At 36.3% G+C, this 23,242-nt stretch overlaps 1 protein-coding gene across 1 annotated transcript in view; it reads left to right on the top strand.

Moving 5' to 3' along the window:
• NKAIN2 (sodium/potassium transporting ATPase interacting 2) overlaps nt 1–23,242 on the top strand; it is a 1,202,246-nt gene that overhangs the window by 490,669 nt on the left and 688,335 nt on the right. The window lies entirely within an intron of this gene.

Genomic DNA, 23,242 nt, shown 5'->3' with positions numbered 1-23,242 from the left:
CAGCATCAGAGTCTTTTCCAATGAGTCAACTCTTCGCATGAGGTGTCCAAAGTATTGGAGTTTCAGCTTTAGCATCAGTCCTTCCAATGAACATGCAGGACTGATCTCCTTTAGAATGGATTGGTTGGATGTCCTCGCAGTCCAAGGGACTCTCAAGAGTCTTCTCCAAAACCACAGTTCAAAAGCATCAATTCTTCAGTGCTCAGCTTTCTTCACAGTCCTAGTCTCACATCCATACATGACCACAGGAAAAACCATAGGCTTGACTAGACGGACCTTTGTTGGCAAAGTAATGTCTCTGCTTTTTAATATGCTATCTAAGTTGGTCATAATTTATGGTTAGAATACCAGAAAAACTTTTATAAACAGTTGTCTTGAAGGATGTTCCTGTATTAAATGTGGTGAGTACAACGTAGAAAACATAAGTTCATGTTTTAGAGTGCAAAAGACTGATTGAGATTTTCTCTCTATTATAGGTTGCTTGCCATGTGATCTGTTAGCTTGTTTAGGATCTCAGACTCAATTTTTCGGTCTGTAAAATATTTGAATATTAATAACAGTTTCTGCATAAAATAGTTTTCTAGGTCTAACATTTTTAGTCTAGCCCCTAAGTTGTATTAAATATTTAATATAACTCAGCTAATAGTACAGTTTGCTTCCTGTTAATACATTCAGCTGTATTAGCAAATAGATGACCTACATTTTTCAATAGAAATTTAGAGTATCCATGTGATGCCAACTGACATAGTGAGATCTGAATAATAAAATACACGCTCCTATTTAGTGTAATAGAAAGGTGAGTTATCAATAAGTTAGTCTTCATGTAATGATAGGTTTGTCATGGTTATTTTGAGATTTAAACAGTCTTTCCAAAGACTTAGAGATGTGTCTATGTGCATAACATGTAGAAAAGATGTTTATATAATTCCAATTAATAGATAATATAAATAACTCCAGATATATATCATGTTAAGTTTATGTTATACTACATGTAATTTATCCTACAGAATATTTAATTAAAATATGTATTTCTATTATCTTTTGGTGATTTTCTGAAGAATTATAGTTGAATGGGTATTATTCCCCTACATGCATGGCAGAAATTATTTAGTATGGTTAGAATATGACACCATGATAAATAACACTATAATAATAGGAGTATTAGAGACTGATTAGTATTTATTGAATATTCCTTGATTCTTCCAAAAAAACTCCTAGTTTTGCCAATGAATGTCCTATCTCACAAGATAACCTCTGAAATGGGGAATAAATTTTTAAAAAATCTTTGAAAATAGTAAGTATTCAGAAAATGTTCAAGAACTAAAGTAGATTTAATGTTAAAGTCATTCATAAACATATATATATTTTTTAAATTGCTCTTTTCTTGACTTTATGTGGTCTCTTTTGGGATAAAAGAAATCATGGACACTTCAGAGAACTTAATATTTGCTGGATGCTATCACACACTGAGTTCAGCAGTGTAAAGGGTTTTATTGTGGTTTAGTTGCTAATTCATGTCCGACTCTAGCAACCTCAAGGACAGCAGCCCACAAGCTTCCTCTGTCCATGAAATTTCCCCAGTAATACTGGAGTGGGTTGCCATTTCCTTCTCCAGGGGACCTCAATCTAGGGATTGAACCCTGGACTCCTATACTGCAGGTAGCCTCCTGTATTGCAAGCAGGTTCTTTTTTTTCCATTTGGACTTTTTTTTTTCAAATTAATTAATTTAATTTAATTGGAGACTAATTGCTTTACAGGACTGTAGTGGTTTTTGCCATACATTGACATGAACCAGCCATGGGTGTACATGTGTCCCCCATCCTGAACTCCCTTCCCACCTCTCTCCCCATTCCATCCCTCAGGGTTGTCCCAGTGCAACGGCTTTGAATGCCTTGTTTCATGTAGCAAACATGGACTGGTGATCTGTTTCACTTATTTTGATATACATGTCTCAGTGTTATTCTCTAAAATCATCCCACCCTTGCCTTCTCCCACAGAGTCCAAAAGTCTATTCTTTATATCTGTGTCTCTTTTGCTGTTTCAAATATAGAGTCAGCAGGCAGATTCTTTACCAACTGAGCTTTCAAGGAATCAAGACATTCTTAGTTAATTCTTAGTTAATTCACTTCAGTCTGAATTTAGCAATAAGGAGTTCATGATCTGAGCCACAGTCAGCTCCTGGTCTTGTTTTTGCTGACTGTATAGAGCTTCTCCATCTTTGGCTGCAAAGAATATAATCAGTCTGATTTTGGTGTTGACCATCTGGTGATGTCCATGTGTAGAGTCTTCTCTTGTGTTGTTGGAAGAGGGTGTTTGTTATGAGCAGTGCGTTCTCTTGGCAAAACTCTACTAGCCTTCGCCCTGCTTTATTCTGTATTCCAAGGCCAAATTGGACTGTTACTCCAGGTATTTCTTGACTTCATACTTTTGCATTCCAGTCCCCTATAATGAAAAGGACATTTTGGGGGCATTAGTTCTAGACATTCTTGTACATTTTCATAGAATGATTCAATTTCAGCTTCTTTAGCATTACTGGTTGGGGCATAGACTTGGATTACTGTGATATTGTTGGTTTGCCTTGGAAACGATCGGAGATCATTCTGTCATTTTTGAGATGTCCATACAGTCAGCAGAAAAAAAAAAAAAAAAGACCGGGAGGTGACTGTGACTCAGATCATGAACTCCTTATTGCCAAATTCAGATTTAAGTTGAAGAAAGTAGGGAAAACCACTAGACCATTCAGGTATGACCTAAATCAAATCCCTTACGATTATACAGTGGAAGTGAGAAATAGATTCAAGGAATTAGATCTTATAGACAGAGTGCCTGAAGAACTATGGATGGAGCTTTGTGACATTGTGTAGGAGGCAGAGATCAAGACAATCCCTAAGAAAAAGAAATGCAAAAGGACAAAATGGTTGCCCGAGGAGGCCTTACAAATAGCTGTGAAAAGAAGAGAAGCTAAAGGCAAAGGAGGAAAGAAGAGATATACCCATTTGAATGCAGAGTTCTAAAGAATAGTAAGGAGAGATAGGAAAGGCTTCCTCAGTGACCGATGCAAATAAATAGAGGAAAACAATAGATGGGAAAGACTAGAGATCTCTTCAAGTATACTAGATATACTAAGAGAACATTTCATTCAAAGATCAGCACTAATAAAGGACAGAAATGATATGGACCTAACAAAAGCAGAAGATATTAAAAAGAAGTGGCAAGAATACACAGAAAAACTATACAAAAAAGATCTTCATGACCCAGTTAATCACAATGGTGTAATTACTCACCTAGAGCCAGACATCCTGGAATGTGAAGTCAAGTGGGCCTTAGGAAGCATCACTACAAACAAAACTAGTGGAGGTGATGGAATTCCAGTGGAGCTATTTCAAATCCTGAAAGATGATGCTGTGAAAGTGCTGCACTTAATATGCCAGCAAATTTGGAAAACTCAGCAGTGGCCACAGGGCTGGAAAAGGTCAGTTTTCATTCCAATCCCAAAGAAAGGCAATGCCAAATAATGTTCAAACTACTGCACAATTGCACTCATCTCACACACTAGCAAAGTAATGCTCAAAATTCTCCAAGCCAGGCTTCAACAGTACATGAACCATGAAATTCCAGATGTTCAAGCTGCATTTAGAAAGGGCAGAGGAACCAGAGATCAAATTGCCAACATCTGCTGGATTATCAAAAAAGCAAGAGAGCTCCAAAAAAATACCTACTTCTGCTTTATTGACTACACCAAAGCCTTTGACTGTTGTTCACAAAAAACTGAGGAAATTTCTTCAAGAGATGAAAATACCAGACAACCTCACCTGCCTCCTGAGAAATGTGTATGCAAGTAAGGAAGCAACAGTTAGAAGTAGGCTTGAAATAACAAACTGGCTCCAAATCGGGAATGGAGTACCTCAAGGCTGTATATTGTCACCTTGCTTGTTTAACTTATATGCAGAGTACATCATGAGAAATGCTGGGTTGGATGGAGCACAAGCTGGAATCAAGATTGCCAGGGGAAATATCAATAACCTCAGATATGCAGATGACACCACCCTTGTGGCAGAAAGTGAAGAAGAACTAAAGAGGCTCTTGATGAAGTGAAAGAGGAGGGTGAAAAAGTTGGCTTAAAGCTCAACATTCAGAAAACTAAGATCATGGCATCTGGTCCCATCTCTTCATGCAAAGAGATGGGGAAGCAATGGAAACAGTGAGAGGCTTTATTTATTTGGGCTCCAAAATCATTGCAGATGGTGACTGCAGTGACGAAATGAAAAGACTCTTACTCCTTGGAAGAAAAGTTATGACCAATCTAGACAGCATATTAAAAAGCAAACATTACCAACAAAGGTCCATCTCGTCAAAGCTATGTTTTTTTCCAGTAGTCATGTAACATGACTACACAGATGTCAGAGTTGGACTATAAAGAAAGCTGACCACTGAAGAATTGATGCTTTTGAACTGTGGTGTTGCAGAAGGCTCTTGAGAGTCCCTCGGACTGCAAGGAGTTTCAACCAATCAATCCTAAAGGAAATCAATCCTAAGTATTCGTTGGAAGGATTGATGCTGAACCTGAAACTCCAGTACTTTGGCCACCTGATGCTAAGAACTGACAACTGACTCATTTAAAAAGATCCTAATGCTAGGAAGGATTGAAGGTGCAAGAAGAAGAGAGAGACAGAGGATGAGATGGTTAGATGGCATTCCCAATGCAATGGACGTGAGTTTGAGTAAACTCCAGGAAAAATAAGGGTATTGTTATCTGTCTTTGAATCTATGATTGATCTTAGGTTTTTTGTCTGCACAGTGACCAAATATTACTATGGAAAATATAAAAACTTAATAAAATGTGAACTTGCTGAAAAAATGTTAAGTATACAAAGTTTCAGCATTTCTGATAATCAATTTGATATGTTCACTTTTCTTTGAATGGTTGGTATTCTTTAAATACCCTGTTACTCATGCTTAAAACATACTTAAGACAAAATGGACTTTCTTCTAGTGTGGATTATTTTGTGTTCTTTTAACCTGGTTTTGTGAAATTAATGGTTTATTAATGGAAAATAGAATATAGCCATTTGTTTTCAATAAGATATGAAAAATACACAGGGGAACACACTGCTTTTAAAAAATAAATGTTGAATGGCTATTTAGACCTGGTGCATTTCTCTAGGGGCATTTGCAGTAACTTGCCTAAACCATTCCTTCTAATCACTATCATTATGTGTAGTTTAATAACATTTTAAAAATAACTATCTTTACTACTTTTATTTAAGGAGTAATATATGATTCTATTTTAAGTTATTTTTAGTGATTTCACCTGAAACTACCAAATTAAGAGGATAAGGGAATGTTTTTAAAAGCAGTATACTGAGGCAAACATAAACAATAGTCGTTATAGAGAGTACAGTATAATTTGGTCAGTCTTGAATCATGTCTTGAATAGTAATTAATGGAGCATTAGAGAGTTTTGTTTTATGACAGTCTTGTGGGGATGGGGAGGGGTGAGGGGAAGTTTCCTGGAAGCTACTGGGAGAACAGTATCAGAGTGAGACCCTATGGAGATCTGTTCAGTATCAGTGAACACAAATGTTATGTGTAACAAGCCATTTGTGTACTCTCCAAGTCACGTTTTAGATCTCCTCAATTCTAAATCAGACTGCCTTGTCTTGCTGACTATTAAGATTTAGAATCCAAATACATTATTTTTAGAAAAATCTAGTATGAATATTGCTTCAAATTTTAACATTAGATTCTCTGCAAAAATCTTTTTCATATAATGAGAAGGATTGGGCCATGAATGTACATGGTCCTGGCAGTATTTAAAGTTATATTTAATTTTGTGATTGATTATTTTACTGAACACTCATTTGATTTCCTAATTATACTCAAAATCATGAAATTTAAACTTTAACTTTTCTTCAGTGTAGTAAAGACTTTAGGAATGGCATTCATGCAGAAAAGGAGAATGGAAATCAATTTATTAATAGCTCTCCTCTAGGCACATTCATGAAGAAAATTAAACTACTCAACATTTATATCAGTAGGTAACCATGCATATTTCTGTGCCTTTATTCATTTTCCTTGAAGTAATAATGCCTTCTGCCTATGGGGCTTCTGTCTTTGTATCCAAGTACTGCCTATCTTTTCAGATTCAGATCTTACAGCATATCGACTTTAATGATATGTTTAATGAGATCCCCAGCTGTTAATAATCACCTTCTGCTCTCTCACAGTATCTGTATCTCTTATGGCATGTATCAGTTTTTACTTTTCATTGTAGTAATTTATATACCTCTGTCCTTCCTCTGTTTTAGAATTCTTGTGGGCAGATTCTGTTTTAGAAGTCTACGCTGGGCACTCAGTATCTGTCAAGTAATTAAGTAAATCAATCAATGAGCTATACTAAAATTAAATTGTTTCAGGACTCAGTTAAATATAACTGTATACAAACATTTTTATTTTCCCTCATAAAACTCCGTTAAAATTAGAGTAGAGAAATAAGAACCCTAACATTAACACCGCACCCACTAGGATAAAGAGAATAGATATGAAAGGAGAGATTTCTAAAGGTTTACATACAGTACATAATCTTGTAACTTCAGAGCCATTGGATCTTGAAAGTATCCATAGGGAAAAAAACAAAGATTAAAACCGAAACCAGATGTGACTGGACATAAGAATAGCATTTATTTTTTCTACTGGATATAACAAAAAGCATCACTAAATAAAAAATTTAAACTAAAGAAAAATTATTTTCAATACAGGATTTTATACCCAACTTAACCATCATTAAGAGAGTTTGATAAAGATCTTCTCACATGTTTAAGATCTGAATATCTTTACCCATACAGTGTTCTTTCTTAGGAAGCCAGTGGTGGATGTTTTCACCAAATCAGGCCCCAAAACTTGAGATCAAGGAAGTAGATGTTCACCCCATTAGCTGATGAAAGACAGTCTCTAGACCGCACCAGTAGTACTCATTCCAGATAGGAGCATGCCTGGGAGTTAGAGATGTTCAGAGATGTGTGAAAGTTTGAAAAGATTTAGGGATTATAAACCAGTTAACTCTATGCGGAAGAAAAGCCTTCCAAGAAGAATTATACAGTCTGTCTTCAATATTCAATACTTCTGTATTTGGAAATTCACCTATCATTACAATTTATTTTAAGCCAAAATCAATGCACATGCACATTTGAAGTCATTCACAGAGCAGCAAGTTTGAGTTGCTTGACATGCAGATCCCCATGTAAGTTCAAACAAGCTAACACTCTGACTTCCTCTTACTGCTCTCATAATTTAAATGTTTTCTCTGTCTATTTAATGCTATGTTTCTTGTTTGTTTTTTGCTCATTTTTTGTTTGAGATTTCACTGTTTCAAATGACCTCCAAATGTACTGCTGAATTGCTGTCTAGTTGTTCCTAAGTACAGGAAGTTTGGGCTGTGCTTTATGGAGAAAATGCAGGTATTAGATAAACTTCATTAAAGTATAAGCTCTAAGGCTGTTGGATGTGACTTCAGTGTTCATATTTCAACGGAATCTGCAATGGAAGCGCACATAAATAAGGTTCTAGACTGACTGACTGATGACTGTATTGTGATAAAAAGTTGCTAGAACCTAACCCTGTGTTCCACCTAGGAGCAATGGCTCAGTGTTCACTAATTCAGTGTTTTCAGCTACTTTGTAGAATGAAACTATGGTCAGTGGAAGGAATTGACTATATATTATTTCATTTTTGCCTGACAATGAACAATTTTTATTAATAAATATACAATTTGTAAATTTGTTATTAATATGACAAAAATGTTTCATGAAACAATAATGGTAAAATGGTAGGAGTGAAGGCAAAGAGGAAATAAAAAGAAATAAATAGGCAATAAATAGATAGGAAATAAATTCCTAACATTGATATCTGTAAATATTAGTATAAGCATATACATTATAAACATGTGGCTAAATATCAGAAATAAAGACTTGAAAATGGTGGTTTATGGAAGCAGAAAAGGATATGGGAAGAGTGAAGTAGGAGAATATGGTTTTCAACATAAATTTTGATAATATGTGTAGTTTTAAATCACAGATAAGTATTTGCTTGAGAGAAATTAATATTTAAAAGAAAATAGTTTTAATGATATAATTAAAACTACACAATGAAAGAACTTTAGAATTTAAGGTAATCCAGTTTAGTCCATGGTAGGTAGGAAAGAAAATGTGTGCAGGATTTTCTTTGTTGTTTTGTTTTGTGATACTAAAAACCAACTGTAAGAAGCTACATGATTGCACTTTTAAAATTGAAGATTAAATATTGATAAAAATATATATTTCTGGGTTTCTTACATTTGCTTTGTGTATTTATCTAAAAGTATTTTAGACATTTGGTACTGTGAAAGCATGACTAGTTGGATCACTTATCCTAGAATTCCAATTTACACATCCCACTGCATGAATAAATGATTCTCCTGGATTTTGTCTTTCATTGTGTCACGTATTACAAAGCAACATTGCATCTTGGCAGAAAGTCTGCTGGCAGATGCAAAGCTCAAATTTACACGGAGATATTCCTGCCAATAGTTTCTAGATGTACATAAAACTAAATCAACTGAGCTTCACATAATAATGTTAGCACTATTTCTATGGAATAAGAGTAAAAAATAGCTTGGTTGAAAGTTTTGAAAGCTGAATTTTCAGAGAAACAAAAGGAAAAAGAGGAACTCTTCTAGTAAAAGATAATTGGCATAGAGAAATGTAAAACAAAAAATTGGAAAAGGCATTATTGACTTGCAGACTGTTCTAAAAATACCTCATTCAATAAGTACATCTTGCTAGTTGACACACAATTATGTTAATGCAGTTAGAGTTGAAGAGTAATTTAAATATAATTAGGGCTTAAAACATAAATGGCATAGAACGTGGAACTTGTTTTCCTATTTGTGTAGTTTTTTTACGCAAATGAAAAATAAAAATAAAAGTAATTTGTAAATGAAAATTCTTGCTATATTTTCTGTTTAGTTTGTATTCTTGCATGGATGATAAAGATGAAACAAATGAGTTTCATCTTGAATTTGTTCTCTAATAAAGGCACTTTTCAAAAATTGGTTTTGCAAAAAGAATGAAAATTATTTCTTTATTCTTAATAAAACTACCTTGAAATACACATTTATTTTCATACAGTGTCCAGAGCTACATCTATAAACAACAAACTTATGAGAAAGGAGAAGTTTAGTCCACTACCAACAAATACCCATATAATGATATTAAAAATCAGTTTAATATTTATTTTCAGTTGATTTACTGACTGTTTTAGGGAGTTGACTTATTTTGACATAACCTGTGATCAATTTTAATATGACATAGATTGAATTAGTAAGATCTGTGAAAAATCATCTAGACAGACTTTCTTTTTCTCTTGACAGTACAAAGAGATCAAATGTAACTCCTGGGGATAGGCATAAATTGGATAGACAAAGTGACCCTTTCCTATAATTGTTTCAGATTTTAAAAATAATATAAGGTCAGTTTATTAGCACATTCAGCAAACTTATTGAATATGCACTGCAATTCAAGAATCTGCTAGATGTGAAGGATGTAAGCAAGAGATAAATACATAAAAACATGAGAATGCAGTGTTAATCTTGCTATGAAGTGGTACTGTGGGAACCTACAGGAAGGAGATAATGCCTGAGTCCTGAAGGTGGTCTTTCAAGTAGAGTACATTTCAAAGTTTTAGAAACACTACTGAAATGATTCAGGAGCAGGATATTCCTAATTATTCCTACATCCTACTTGCAACCTAAATTAAAAGACAAGAGATATGTGAACAAGTTGCTGCTGCTGCTGTGCTGAGTCGCTTCAGTCGTGTCCAACTCTGTGCGACCCCATAGCTAGCAGCCCACCAGGCTCCCCCGTCCCTGGGATTCTCCAGGCAAGAACACTGGAGTGGGTTGCCATTTCCTTCTCCAATGCATGAAAGTGAAAAGTGAAAGTGAAGCCGCTCAGTCATGTCTGACTCTTAGCGACCCCATGGACTGCAGCCTACCAGGCTCCTCTGTCCCTGAGATTTTCCAGGCAAGATTATGGTGTGGGGTGCCATTGCCTTCTCCGATGAACAAGTTAAAGAACATAATAAATAAATGAGAGAATATGTAGAGTACATTTTAGACATAAAAGATAAAGGAATGCAAAAAAAAAAAGTGCTATCTTTTGTTTCCTGTAGCACTGTCTCATAAACATCTTTCCATGACTGTAAGTTTGCAGAGCACAAGGTTTAATTACTTCCTACTTTATCATCTTACTTTGAATATATCCTCATGTATTTTTACCATTCCCTTTCTGTTAGTCATCTAAGTTATTTATAAAATGAGCTTCCCATGTGGTGCTAGTGGTAAAGAACCCACCTGCTAGTGCAGGAGACATGTAAGAGCCGTGGATTCAATCCCGGGGTTAGGAAAATCCCTTGTGGGAGGACAAAGCAACCCACTCCAGTCTTCTTGCCTGGAGAATTCCATGAACAGAGGAGTCTGGCAAGCAACAGACCATAGCGTTGCAAAGAGTTGCACATGACTGAAGCGACCTAGCACAGCACACACTAATATAAGTATTGTGTGGTGATTAACATATTTGTATGTATGTACACGTATGATGCAGGTATAACTCAGATATTGTAGATTTGGTTCTAGACCACTGCAATAAAGTAAAGATTGCAGTAAAGAGAGTGGCACATGCTTGTTGGTTTCCCAATGCCTATAAAAGTTACGTTTATACTACGTTCTAGTGTCTTAAGTGTGCAATGCCATAATGTCTAAGAAAATATGTATTAATACATACCTTAATTAAAATATTTCTATAAAAGAGGTAACCATCAACATACAGTTGCCACAAACCTTCAATTTGTTAAAAAAAAAAGACAAAGCACAAATCTTCAAAGTATCTACGAAGCACAGTAAAACAAAATATGCCTGTGCATATCTTATATACATTCTTAATTTTTCCTAAAAACATAGAATTTTAATATCACCAAAAATATGGCATATTTAAGCCTCTTTGCATTAATGGACTACATCTAGTAAGATTCAGTCCTGTTCAATTCAGTCACTCAGTCGTGTCCGACTCTTTGCAACCCCATGAATCGCAGCACTCCAGGCCTCCCTGTCCATCGCCATCTCCCGGAGTTCACTCAGACTCACATCCATCGAGTCCATGATGCCATACAGACATCTCATCCTCTGTCGTCCCCTTCTCCTCCTGCCCCCAATCCCTCCCAGCATCAGAGTCTTTTCCAATGAGTCAGCTCTTCGCATGAGGTGGCCAAAGTACTGGAGCTTCAGCTTTAGCATCATTCCTTCCAGAGAACACCCAGAGCTGATCTCCTTTAGAATGGACTGGTTGGATCTCCTTGCAGTCCATGGGACTCTCAAGAGTCTTCTCCAACACCACAGTTCAAAAGCATCAATTCTTCAGCACTCAGCTTTCTTCACAGTCCAACTCTCACATCCATACATGACCACAGGAAAAACCATACCCTTGACTAGACGGACCTTAGTCGGCAAAGTAATGTCTCTGCTTTTTAATTTACACCAGAACAACTAAATTTTGCCTGGCCCATAAATAATTATATGGATAGGTACCTTATGATGTATTTTTAAGTCCAGGAAGTTTTAATAAACCTGTTAGAAGATCTGTATTATGATGCAAGAGGGACAAGCAAAGACAAGTGCTTGTTACAGGGTGAATTATTTGCTGACAAGCTAATACATATGCAGTCATGATAGCTAGTTGCATCCTGCCGAAGTACAATAGTACTTACATCTTTGAAACAAGCATTCCACCCTCATCAAATATGAAAAACATACTAAGTGTAGAGGACTGGTTCTCCCTGATTGTTAAGGAACTTTTTTTTTTAATAAGGAAAAGATGAATATACTCTAAAGGAATAAAACACTCTTATTTTATTTCCTTCTTTTGTTAAAGTCAGTTTTGCTCCATGTTAAAGGGAACAAGGTAAAGATTTCTGGAGGGCCCAGGATGGGCTGGGTTTGAATTCATGGTTTACCAATGTCATTATCTCATTTCATTATTAGTTGCATTGGTCACTGAATATGTATGTGTGTATATATATGTATATATATATATATATATATATGTAACCACTTCAGTATTCTTGCCTGGAAAATCCCATGGACAGAGGAGCCTGGCAGGCTACAGTCCATGCGGTCACAGAGTCAAACACAACTGAACATTTGTAAGAAAGGAAAGAAATTTTCCTTATGGATATTACACATTAGTTTGGGGAAAACAGACAATAAACTAGCTAAAAACTAAGTAAATTATTAACTAAATGCATAAATACATACACATATGTGTGTGTGTATATATGTATATGTTTTCCAGGTGGTGCTAGTGGTAAAGAACCCACCTGCCAGTGCAGGAGACATGAGAGATGCAGGTTTGATCCCCGGGTCAGGAAGATCCCTTGAAGGAAGAAATGGAAACCCACTCTAGTGTTCTGGCCTGGAGAATCCCATGGACAGAGGAGCCTGGTAGGCTATAGTCCATAGGGCTGCAAAGAATTGGACATGACTGAAGCAACTTAGCATGTGCATGCACACACACACACACACACACGCACACACATATATAGGTGGCGGCATAGTGGTAAAGAATCTGCCTGCCAATACAGGATATGCCAGAAATGCAGGTCTGATCCCTGGGTTGGGAAGAGTCCCTGGCGCAGGAAATGGCAACCCACTCCGGTATTCTTTTTTTTAATTTTTTTTTAATTTTTTTTTAATTTTAGTTTTTTATTTTTTAAATTTTAAAATCTTTAATTCTTACATGCATTCCCAAACATGAACCCCCCTCCCACCTCCCTCCCCATAACATCTTTCTGGGTCATCCCCATGCACCAGCCCCAAGCATGCTGCATCCTGCGTCAGACATAGACTGGCGATTCAATTCACATGATAGTATACATGTTAGAATGTCATTCTCCCAAATCATCCCACCCTCTCCCTCTCCCTCTGAGTCCAAAAGTCCGTTATACACATCTGTGCCTCTTTCCCTGTCTTGCATACAGGGTCGTCATTGCCATCTTTCTAAATTCCATATATATGTGTTAGTATACTGTATTGGTGTTTTTCTTTCTGGCTTACTTCACTCTGTATAATCGGCTCCAGTTTCATCCATCTCATCAGAACTGATTCAAATGAATTCTTTTTAATGGCTGAGTAATACTCCATTGTGTATATGTACCACAGCTTTCTTATCCATTCATCTGCTGATGGACATCTAGGTTGTTTCCATGTCCTGGCTATTATAAACAGTGCTGCGATGAACATTGGGGTACATGTGTCTCTTTCAATTCCGGTTTCCTCGGTGTGTATGCCCAGCAGTGGGATTGCTGGGTCATAAGGTAGTTCTATTTGCAATTTTTTAAGGAATCTCCACACTGTTCTCCATAGTGGCTGTACTAGTTTGCATTCCCACCAACAGTGTAGGAGGGTTCCCTTTTCTCCACACCCTCTCCAGCATTTATTGCTTGCAGATTTTTGGATCGCAGCCATTCTGACTGGTGTGAAGTGGTACCTCATTGTGGTTTTGATTTGCATTTCTCTAATAATGAGTGATGTTGAGCATCTTTTCATGTGTTTGTTAGCCATCCGTATGTCTTCTTTGGAGAAATGTCTATTTAGTTCTTTGGCCCATTTTTTGATTGGGTCGTTTATTTTTCTGGAGTTGAGCTGTAGGAATTTCTTGTATATTTTTGAGATTAGTTGTTTGTCAGTTGCTTCATTTGCTATTATTTTCTCCCATTCAGAAGGCTGTCTTTTCACCTTGTTTATATTTTCCTTTGTTGTGCAGAAGCTTTTAATTTTAATTAGATCCCATTTGTTTATTTTTGCTTTTATTTCCAGAATTCTGGGAGGTGGATCATAGAGGATCCTGCTGTGATTTATGTCTGAGAGTGTTTTGCCTATGTTCTCCTCTAGGAGTTTTATAGTTTCTGATCTTACATTTAGATCTTTAATCCATTTTGAGTTTATTTTTGTGTGCAGTGTTAGAAAGTGATCTAGTTTCATTCTTTTACAAGTGGTTGACCAGTTTTCCCAGCACCACTTGTTAAAGAGATTGTCTTTACTCCATTGTATACTCTTGCCTCCTTTGTCAAAGATAAGGTGTCCATATGTGTGTGGATTTATCTCTGGGCTTTCTATTTTGTTCCATTGATCTATATGTCTGTCTTTGTGCCAGTACCATACTGTCTTGATGACTGTGGCTTTGTAGTAGAGCCTGAAGTCAGGCAAGTTGATTGCTCCAGTTCCATTCTTCTTTCTCAAGATTGCTTTGGCTATTCGAGGTTTTTATGCAAAAGAAACAAAAGAGACCATAGCAAAAATCAACAAAGCCAAAAGCTGGTTCTTTGAAAGGATAAATAAAATTGACAAACCATTAGCCAGACTCATCAAGAAGCAAAGAGAGAAAAATCAAATCAATAAAATTAGAAATGAAAATGGAGAGATCACAACAGACAACACAGAAATACAAAGGATTATAAGAGACTACTATCAGCAGTTGTATGCCAATAAAATGGACAACGTGGAAGAAATGGACAAATTCTTAGAAAAGTACAATTTTCCAAAACTGAACCAGGAAGAAATAGAAAATCTTAACAGACCCATCACAAGCACGGAAATTGATACTGTAATCAGAAATCTTCCAGCAAACAAAAGCCCAGGTCCAGATGGCTTCACAGCTGAATTCTACCAAAAATTTCGAGAAGAGCTAACACCTATCCTCCTAAAACTCTTCCAGAAAATTGCAGAGGAAGGTAAACTTCCAAACTCATTCTATGAGGCCACCATCACCCTAATACCAAAACCTGACAAAGATGTCACAAAAAAAGAAAACTACAGGCCAATATCTCTGATGAACATAGATGCAAAAATCCTCAACAAAATTCTAGCAATCAGAATCCACCAACACATTAAAAAGATCATACACCATGACCAAGTGGGCTTTATCCCAGGGATGCAAGGATTCTTCAATATCCGCAAATCAATCAATGTAATTCACCACATTAACAAATTGAAAAATAAAAACCATATGATCATCTCAATAGATGCAGAGAAGGCCTTTGACAAAATTCAACATCCATTTATGATAAAAACTCTCCAGAAAGCAGGAATAGAAGGAACATACCTCAACATAATAAAAGCTATATATGACAAACCCACAGCAAACATTATCCTCAATGGTGAAAAATTGAAAGCATTTCCCCTAAAGTCAGGAACAAGACAAGGGTGTCTACTTTCACCGCTACTATTCAACATAGTTCTGGACGTTTTGGCCACAGCAATCAGATCAGAAAAAGAAATAAAAGGAATCCAAATTGGAAAAGAAGAAGTAAAACTCTCACTGTTTGCAGATGACATGATCCTCTACATGGAAAACCCTAAAGACTCCACCAGAAAATTACTAGAGCTAATCAATGAATATAGTAAAGTTGCAGGATATAAAATCAACACACAGAAATCCCTTGCATTCCTATACACGAATAATGAGAAAGTAGAAAAAGAAATTAAGGCAACAATTCCATTCACCATTGCAACGAAAAGAATAAAATACTTAGGAATATATCTACCTAAAGAAACTAAAGACCTATATATAGAAAACTATAAAACACTGATGAAAGAAATCAAAGAGGACACTAATAAATGGAGAAATATACCATGTTCATGGATTGGAAGAATCAATATAGTGAAAATGAGTATACTACCCAAAGCAATTTACAAATTCAATGCAATCCCTATCAAGCTACCAGCCACATTTTTCACAGAACCACTCCGGTATTCTTGCCTGGAAAATTCCATGGACAGAGGAGCCTGGCAGGTTACAGACCATGGAGTGGCAAAGAGTTGGACATAACTGAGCACATATATGTACACTTGATAAGAGAAAATGGGTAGATGGTATTTAGTGTTATGGAGAAAAGGTGAAGAGTTGAGTGTATTGATGGGAGTGAATGTAAATTTAAATTGAATAGTCAGGGAATGCCTGACTGTGAAAGAGACATTTGGTTAAAGACCTGAGGCGGAAAAGGGAATGAGGTGGATTAACACCAGGGCAAATAAAAATAGTGAGATGGCAGGACCAGGCAGAGAAGTCAGTGAGATCATCCAGAACTGAGCTCTGGTCAAGTTGATGAAGGAGAATCAGCATAGGAGGCAGATGAGGAGAGGCCAGTGAGGTGGGAAGAGACGCAGAGGAGTGAAGGGTCCAGAAGGCCAGCTGAAGATGGTGTGTCAAGGCAGAGTTGCTCTGTCACTTGTTGTGAAGTCAAGTAAAATATAGACTAATTATTTTGGTGTGTGGCCATTATTAAATGATGGCAAGAGCACTTTTCATTCTATAAGGGGAAGTCCGACTGATACATTCAAAAGAGAGTAGGGAGGAAGAAATTGGAGACAGAGAGTATGGAAAATTTTTAAAATTTTTATTATTGGAGAATAATTGTTTTATGATATTGTGTTAGCTTCTGCTGTGTAAGGAAGTGAATCAGCTATACATACAAATAAGTCCCCTCCATCTTGAGCCCACCTCCCACCCCCTATCCCAACCCTCTAGGTCATCACAGAGTGCCAAGCTGAGCTCCCTCTGCTATAGAGCAGCTGCCCACGAGCTGGCTATGTTACACATGGTAATGTATATATGCCAACACCACTCTCCCAATTTGTTGCACCCTCCCCTTCCCACTCTGTGTCCGCATGTCCATCGTGCAGATAGGTTTCTCTGTACCCTTTTTCTAGATTTTACACATGCACACACACACACACACACACACACACTCTATATTTGTGTGTCTCTTGGAATATTGTTCCAGAGAGAAAAAGAGTAATGATGTTGTGATTGGAGGGGAAAATGGTGACAAGAATGAGCATTGTTGTTTCATTTTGTAGGAGAGATAAGGGTATATTTATGTGCTAATTGGAAAGGTCTAATAAAGAGGAAAATGATCGATGATGCAGGAGTCAGGGGAGGAATCACTAAATCAAGGTCCCAGAATACATGAAGTGGAGTAGAATCTAGGGTGCATACCTTTCAACCTTGGGTATCCTTTTCCTACCCTTCCTGAGCTCTTTTCTTTTGTCCCATTATTTATACAAGACAGTACCCTTGTAAAGGCTTGTATAAGAATTTCATTAAGCGTCTTTCTGTGATTTAATTCTACTTAGGCCTTGATGTTTATGAATAAATTGACATAAAACAATCTTCTATTTGGACCAGCCTGAGGGTTCTATACAACATTAAAGTTAGCTTTAGTTTCTTGTTTCTTTTGGCAACTTGTATGGGCAAGTTGAACTCAGTATTGTATTTGTTTCCCCATTTGGACTCTGATGATTGTTTCTCTACTGAGATGTAGTTAGAACGTTGGCTTCCAGTGAATCATCAGCTGACTTGGGATAATTACCACCTGTTAGTAGATGACACAGACACCGAAAATACTGACATCTGTAGAGTAACACAGAATGCGAGTATCTACTACCTGTGTATGTTCATGTCTTGAAGAAAATGCAAAAGAAAAATGCTTAAAATGAGATGGTATATGGGGAGGATATAGTTTGGTTCATCTGATTTGAGTATAAATTTACAATTTTAGAAACATAAGGTTTGGGGTTTTTTTGTTAATACTCTGTTCTATAAGAGTCAAGAATAAGACACTATTCTTGACTAACAAGAATAGTGTCTATTAGTCACTAATAGAGGGCTAACACTTTGTGTGTGTATATAAATACACACATACACACTACATGCATACATACATATATGTGCATACATTAACACATGCAGATGTATTTATATTTTGAGTAAGGTTAATTTTTTTTTAATTGTTATGATTATTTTTAGTTTAACTGTGATCCTTTGACAAATTTCAGTTCCAAAAATAAGTTGTGTAGCAAAAGTCACAATTTTACCAAACCTAGTCATACTTCATATGAATTACTTGACCTAAAGCCACTGTGGGAATGGTTCTGCTAATACACACACGAGACAAGTCATTTAAACATATATTGATTAATGAAGGCCACTTTTGTGTCTTTTTGAAATAACAGTTTAGGTAGCCTAAGACAATAGAATCCTCTGTCTGTAATGAGAATTACATATTTTCTCATTCTTGTGTTGTTTCTAAGTGCTAATAGGCAATGTTTAGCTCCCCAGAAATAGCCTAGATATATCTACTTGGAAGTAGTGTTCTGGAACAACAATAACAAAAATCATTGCAATTTTGATTCATGACCAGCATAGCAAGCAGTCTTTCAGATGCCTCCTTTTCAGCCCTGAATAAATATACCTAGAGAATGATTTTGAATTCCTTTTCTGTCCAAAGGTTTTAAGGAATTTGTCTTTTCAAGTTATACAAAAAAATGTCCCTAAGACATTGATCACTGGCATTAATAGAAGTGGTGTCTTTCCCACTTTTCTGAAATCTTGATAAGCTTTCAATCCTTTCTGGATATTTAGTTTTGCACAAGTCCTTTTTAATATTTATGAATTTGTGAATGTTAGGTATAGTGTTTTAGGATGTGGACATTTCTTGAACAGAAATAAAGACTAACTTGAGAGTATAAGCCATTTTTCTCATTATACCCAGTCAAATACTACAGGCAAGTACTACATTGGGCCCTGAGGTACTTAAGAAAACAAAATCTTTCCCCCATGTATATGCACACCCAATAGTTAGAGCTACCAAATCATTCATTTATTCTTTCATTCTGTACATGTTTGTTGTGCATTCAATATGGACTTCTTCATGTTGAGTTATTTATTCATAAAAATAGAGGTAAAATTATAAGATACTCAACTAAAAAGTTTCCAATGCTTTATCATGATAAATTTTCTCTTAATTAAAGCTTATAACTTTCAAAACTTTTTGTGTTTAGGAGGCCAGACTCCTCCAAAAGAATTGCTGAATTTACTTTAATGGTACTTTCTATTTTTTTAAGGATGGTATAAAACAGCAGCATCATTTTATTTCCATACCTATAAGTTTTCCTTTCCTAGTCATTTCTGATAGCATATCTATATAGAAGTTTCATTTTGTTCTTGATCCTCTGAAATGCTAGAACTGTTTATAGTCTGCTTGATAATTACTAACTGCTCCCATTTTCTAAGATAATCTAGTTTAAACATTATTTTTCCCCTGCTACTCAAATAAAATCCTTTAGAATTATGGTCAATTTTAACTTAAGGATCAGAAAGTAAGTTACCTTTTAATAACTTGTAATTTTGAACCTTAATGATATTACAAAGCATTTGATGTTGTCAAGAGTCATCATGTTTTTGCAATGAAGTTGCATGTGGAGAAATATTATATGTAAAATTTAAGATAATTATTGGTTATTTTCAAGTGTATATAACATCCCTATAAAATATAAGCCATCTACTAGTTTGTAGAGATTTTTTTTTCCCATTTCAGTTGAATAATTTCTTGTCCAGATGCCCAAATACCTCTGAGACAGAGGAAGAATTATGTCACACCATCCAGAAAAACCTTATCAAAACAAAGCTCTTTTCTCTGTGGTGTGCGGTATATAGTATGATGAGTGGTTCTATTTTGCTGTTTGTACACTGGTCATTCTAGCAGAGGCTATTTATTAAGGAAACAGATGGGGAAACATCAGTTATATTTTGTGCCATCTTAACTATAAAATGTTTGGAGACTTGAAAAGCAGAATTAAAATAGCTGAAGGTGTCAAAGAATAATTCAGGTATGAAAGGAGAGAATGGATATTCTCAATTCCAGTAGAGGCAGGAGTTTTTTTTCCCTAGTATTGAAAGCTTTGGAATAACGTTCAATTTCTCTTTTTTTCCTATGCAAGCTATTAGATCTGTGGATATTTTGTGAGGTTTTTTTTTTTTTTTCAAATCATTTTATGTGAGCTTGACAGTTGAAGTCTTCCAGGACCTGTTTATTTGTTGAATATATTGATAGGCTATAAAACAACCCCAAACCTAAGGTGTCTCTTAGCAGTAAGTCAGTGAAATTTGATATTATTTTAGGTCAGAGTCTTTTTTTTTTTTGTCGTTGCTGTTCATAGCAATTTATGTAATATACAAATTTCCAAGAAGTATTGTTTCTTTAAAACAAGTTTATTTTTTGCACAAGTGCTTCAATTTTAAGCTTTGGACATGTGTTCTCTCACATTTTCAAGACCTGGGTCACCTAAAAATTCTATTGTGGAATCATTAACAACAGACAATGAAGTGAAGTGTTTGTTGCTCAGTCTTGTGCAACTCTTTGTGGCCCCTTGGACTGTGGCCCGGCAGGCTCCTCTATACATGGAATTCTCCAGGCAAGAATACTGGAGTGGGTTGTCATTTTCTTCTCAGGGGATCTTCCCATCCCAGGGATCGAACCTGGGTCTCCTGCATTGCAGGCAGACTCTTTACCACTCTGAGCTAACGGGCTTCCCCATGTGGCACTACTGTTACCAAAGGCAAACTTTGATAGTATGTAATCTAATCGCAATTCTTAGATCTAATTCTTGCTCATGTTGTTTTGAACCTCTGATGTTTCTCTTCTTTCTCTCCCTTCCCCTCCTCTTTGTATTCTATTTTATTAATTTTGACTTGATGTTTTCCTGAATCTCTTTATTGGACAAACAGTTGTTTTAAGGTCCAGACTTTGGTAAGACAAAGGGCCTATCTCTTTACTTTGTTGACCATAAGAATATGCGATATCTTATTTTAACAAATATGAATTGTTTTCAGTAATGTTAATAAATCTGCCAGATAAGATGTTAGGAGGTATTTGGGGAGGAATTTCAATTTTATTTACTGTGTTATTACTTATGATGAATTTAGCACTTATACACAAGAGTCTTTTTTTGTAAGAAGCACTTTACAAATATCTTTGAGTTCTGCCAGTGACCCTGTAAGAAATAGAGTATTTATAACCTCCATTTCACAGGTGAAGCTGCTGAAACCACACATTTTTATTCTTGTGTGTTTAACTCTTTGAAGGAAATGTCTCTTCAAGTTGTACAGATTCACCATTTCTTTTCTTCTGAAAGTCAAAAAACAGGCAAAAAGTACTCTGAATCTGGCAGCCTGAAGTCAAACCTCCTTTAAGTGTGTTTATGCCACTTAGAGGGAACAATCACATATTTCTTTTCAGATGTGTTCATGTTGATTATGGACTGATTTCCCCTTCATTTTAGATCCTGTGTAGCTGAGTGTTTTCCTATGAAATGGCTCATGTGTTTGACTTAAAAGAGGGCAGAGCTGTAACTTCGCTGTTTTGAAAACTATTCTAATACTGAAGCTGGCATTTATGGATACACACTTTCCTCCCAGATTTAGGTGCCTCTGTGTTTCTGTAAGCTTCATGACTATTTTTTCTTTTCATCTGCTTTTTATTGTAAAATACTTAGGATATTTGCAGATTCAGAAGCCCTTAAAGAAGGTATTAATACCAGTATTATCATTTTAGAAATAGAGAACATTCTTACTTCTAATAAATAGTCAAAAACCACCCAATTTTCCAAAGGGAAAATATTAGTCACTTAGTCATGTCCGACCCTTTGTGACTCCATGGACTCTGTCCTGCCAGGCTTCTCTGTCCATGGAATTCTCCAGGCAAGAACACTGGAGTAGGTAGCCATTCCCTTCTCTAGGGGGTCTACCTGGGATTGAGCACAGGTTTCCTACATTGCTGGCAGATTCTTTACCATCTGAGCCACCAAGGAAGCCCCCAAAGATGCCACAAATTTCATTTGTTTCTGCTCTTCACAAATGACTTGCTGTTTTTTGGTACACTTAGTTTCTCATGCACCAGTCTATCCCTGTAGTGACCAACCTAGACTTGATTATGATTTCCTAGGTCCTAGAAGATAATACCTTATAGTGCAAGGTAGGCGGACATATGGGCCAACATAGGATACACATGTTATCCTGTGGTGGAAGGAGGCAAAGAAATGTTTATGAGACTGATCATAGTAGTGGCCAAATACCTGGCTCCCACTTTGCTCTAATCTTGCTGTTGGTCTTTAATAAGCCTGTTATATAATCAACAGTCCTGTTGAGTGAGAGCTCATGCATTCATTCTAGAAACCAACCCTTTTACCGCTTTACCTTTGCGTTTGTTCCAGATCCACTGCCAGCCCTTACTATTGCACTGAAGTCACTCTGTAATATGCAACAAAATCATTTTACCATTAAATGGTATTTTATAACAAGTCAACACTGCAAAGAAACATACAAGAGAAAACTATAGTGTCTATATGGTGTTATTGTCTAATATTGTTTATTCTACAATGATCATCTTTTTCTCAAAAAACATAGAGAAAGACATTTTAATAAGCAAATCTCTGTATTACAAATTGAGTGACCATATAATACTATTAGTCAGGTAACAAATAGAGCACAATTGAAGGTATATTCATTACATCATAGTGAGCACAGAGTCAGGAAAACATATGCAGTGTTAGGGCGGTATCCAGAATATTTCAACATATTTTATGTTCTAGCATAGTTCAGCTGAGAGTATTAAGGGTAGTAATCTTCTGATTACTCATAGTCAACAAAAGTCTGATATGCAGTTCTTGGATGCAGTCTCAAAAGCGGCAGATCTCTGTTCATTTCCAAGGCAAACCATTCAATATTGCAGTAATTCAAGCATATGCCCAAACCAGTAATGCTGAAGAATATGAAGTTGAATGGTTCTATGAAGACCTTCTAGAACTAACACTCAAAAAATATATACTCCTCATTATAGGGGTTCAGTTCAGTTGCTCAGTTGTATCCGACTATTTGTGACCCCATGAACAGCAGCACGACAGGCCTCCCTGTCCATCACCAACTCCCAGAGTCCACCCAAACATGTCCATTGAGTCAGTGATGCCATTCAACCATCTCATCCTCTGTCATCCCCTTCTCCTCTTGCCCTCAATCTTTCCCAGCATCAGGAGCTTTTCCAATGAGTCAGCTCTTCATATCAGGTGGCCAAAGTATTGGAGGTTCAGCTTCAACATCAGTCCTTCCAATGATCACCCAGGACTGATCTCCTTTAGGATGGACTGCTTGGATCTCCTTGCAGTCCAAGGGACTCTCAAGAGTCTTCTCCAACACCACAGTTCAAAAGCATCAATTCTTCAGTGCTCAGCTTTCTTCACAGTCCAACTCTCACATCCATACATGACCACTGGAAAAACCATAACCTTGACTAGATGAAACTTTGTTGACAAAGTAATGT

Source organism: Ovis canadensis, chromosome 8, assembly GCF_042477335.2.
Source record: "Ovis canadensis isolate MfBH-ARS-UI-01 breed Bighorn chromosome 8, ARS-UI_OviCan_v2, whole genome shotgun sequence".
Lineage (NCBI taxonomy): Eukaryota > Metazoa > Chordata > Mammalia > Artiodactyla > Bovidae > Ovis > Ovis canadensis.
The sequence above is the reverse complement of the archived record's forward strand: the minus strand, read 5'-3'. Positions and strand labels throughout refer to the sequence as shown.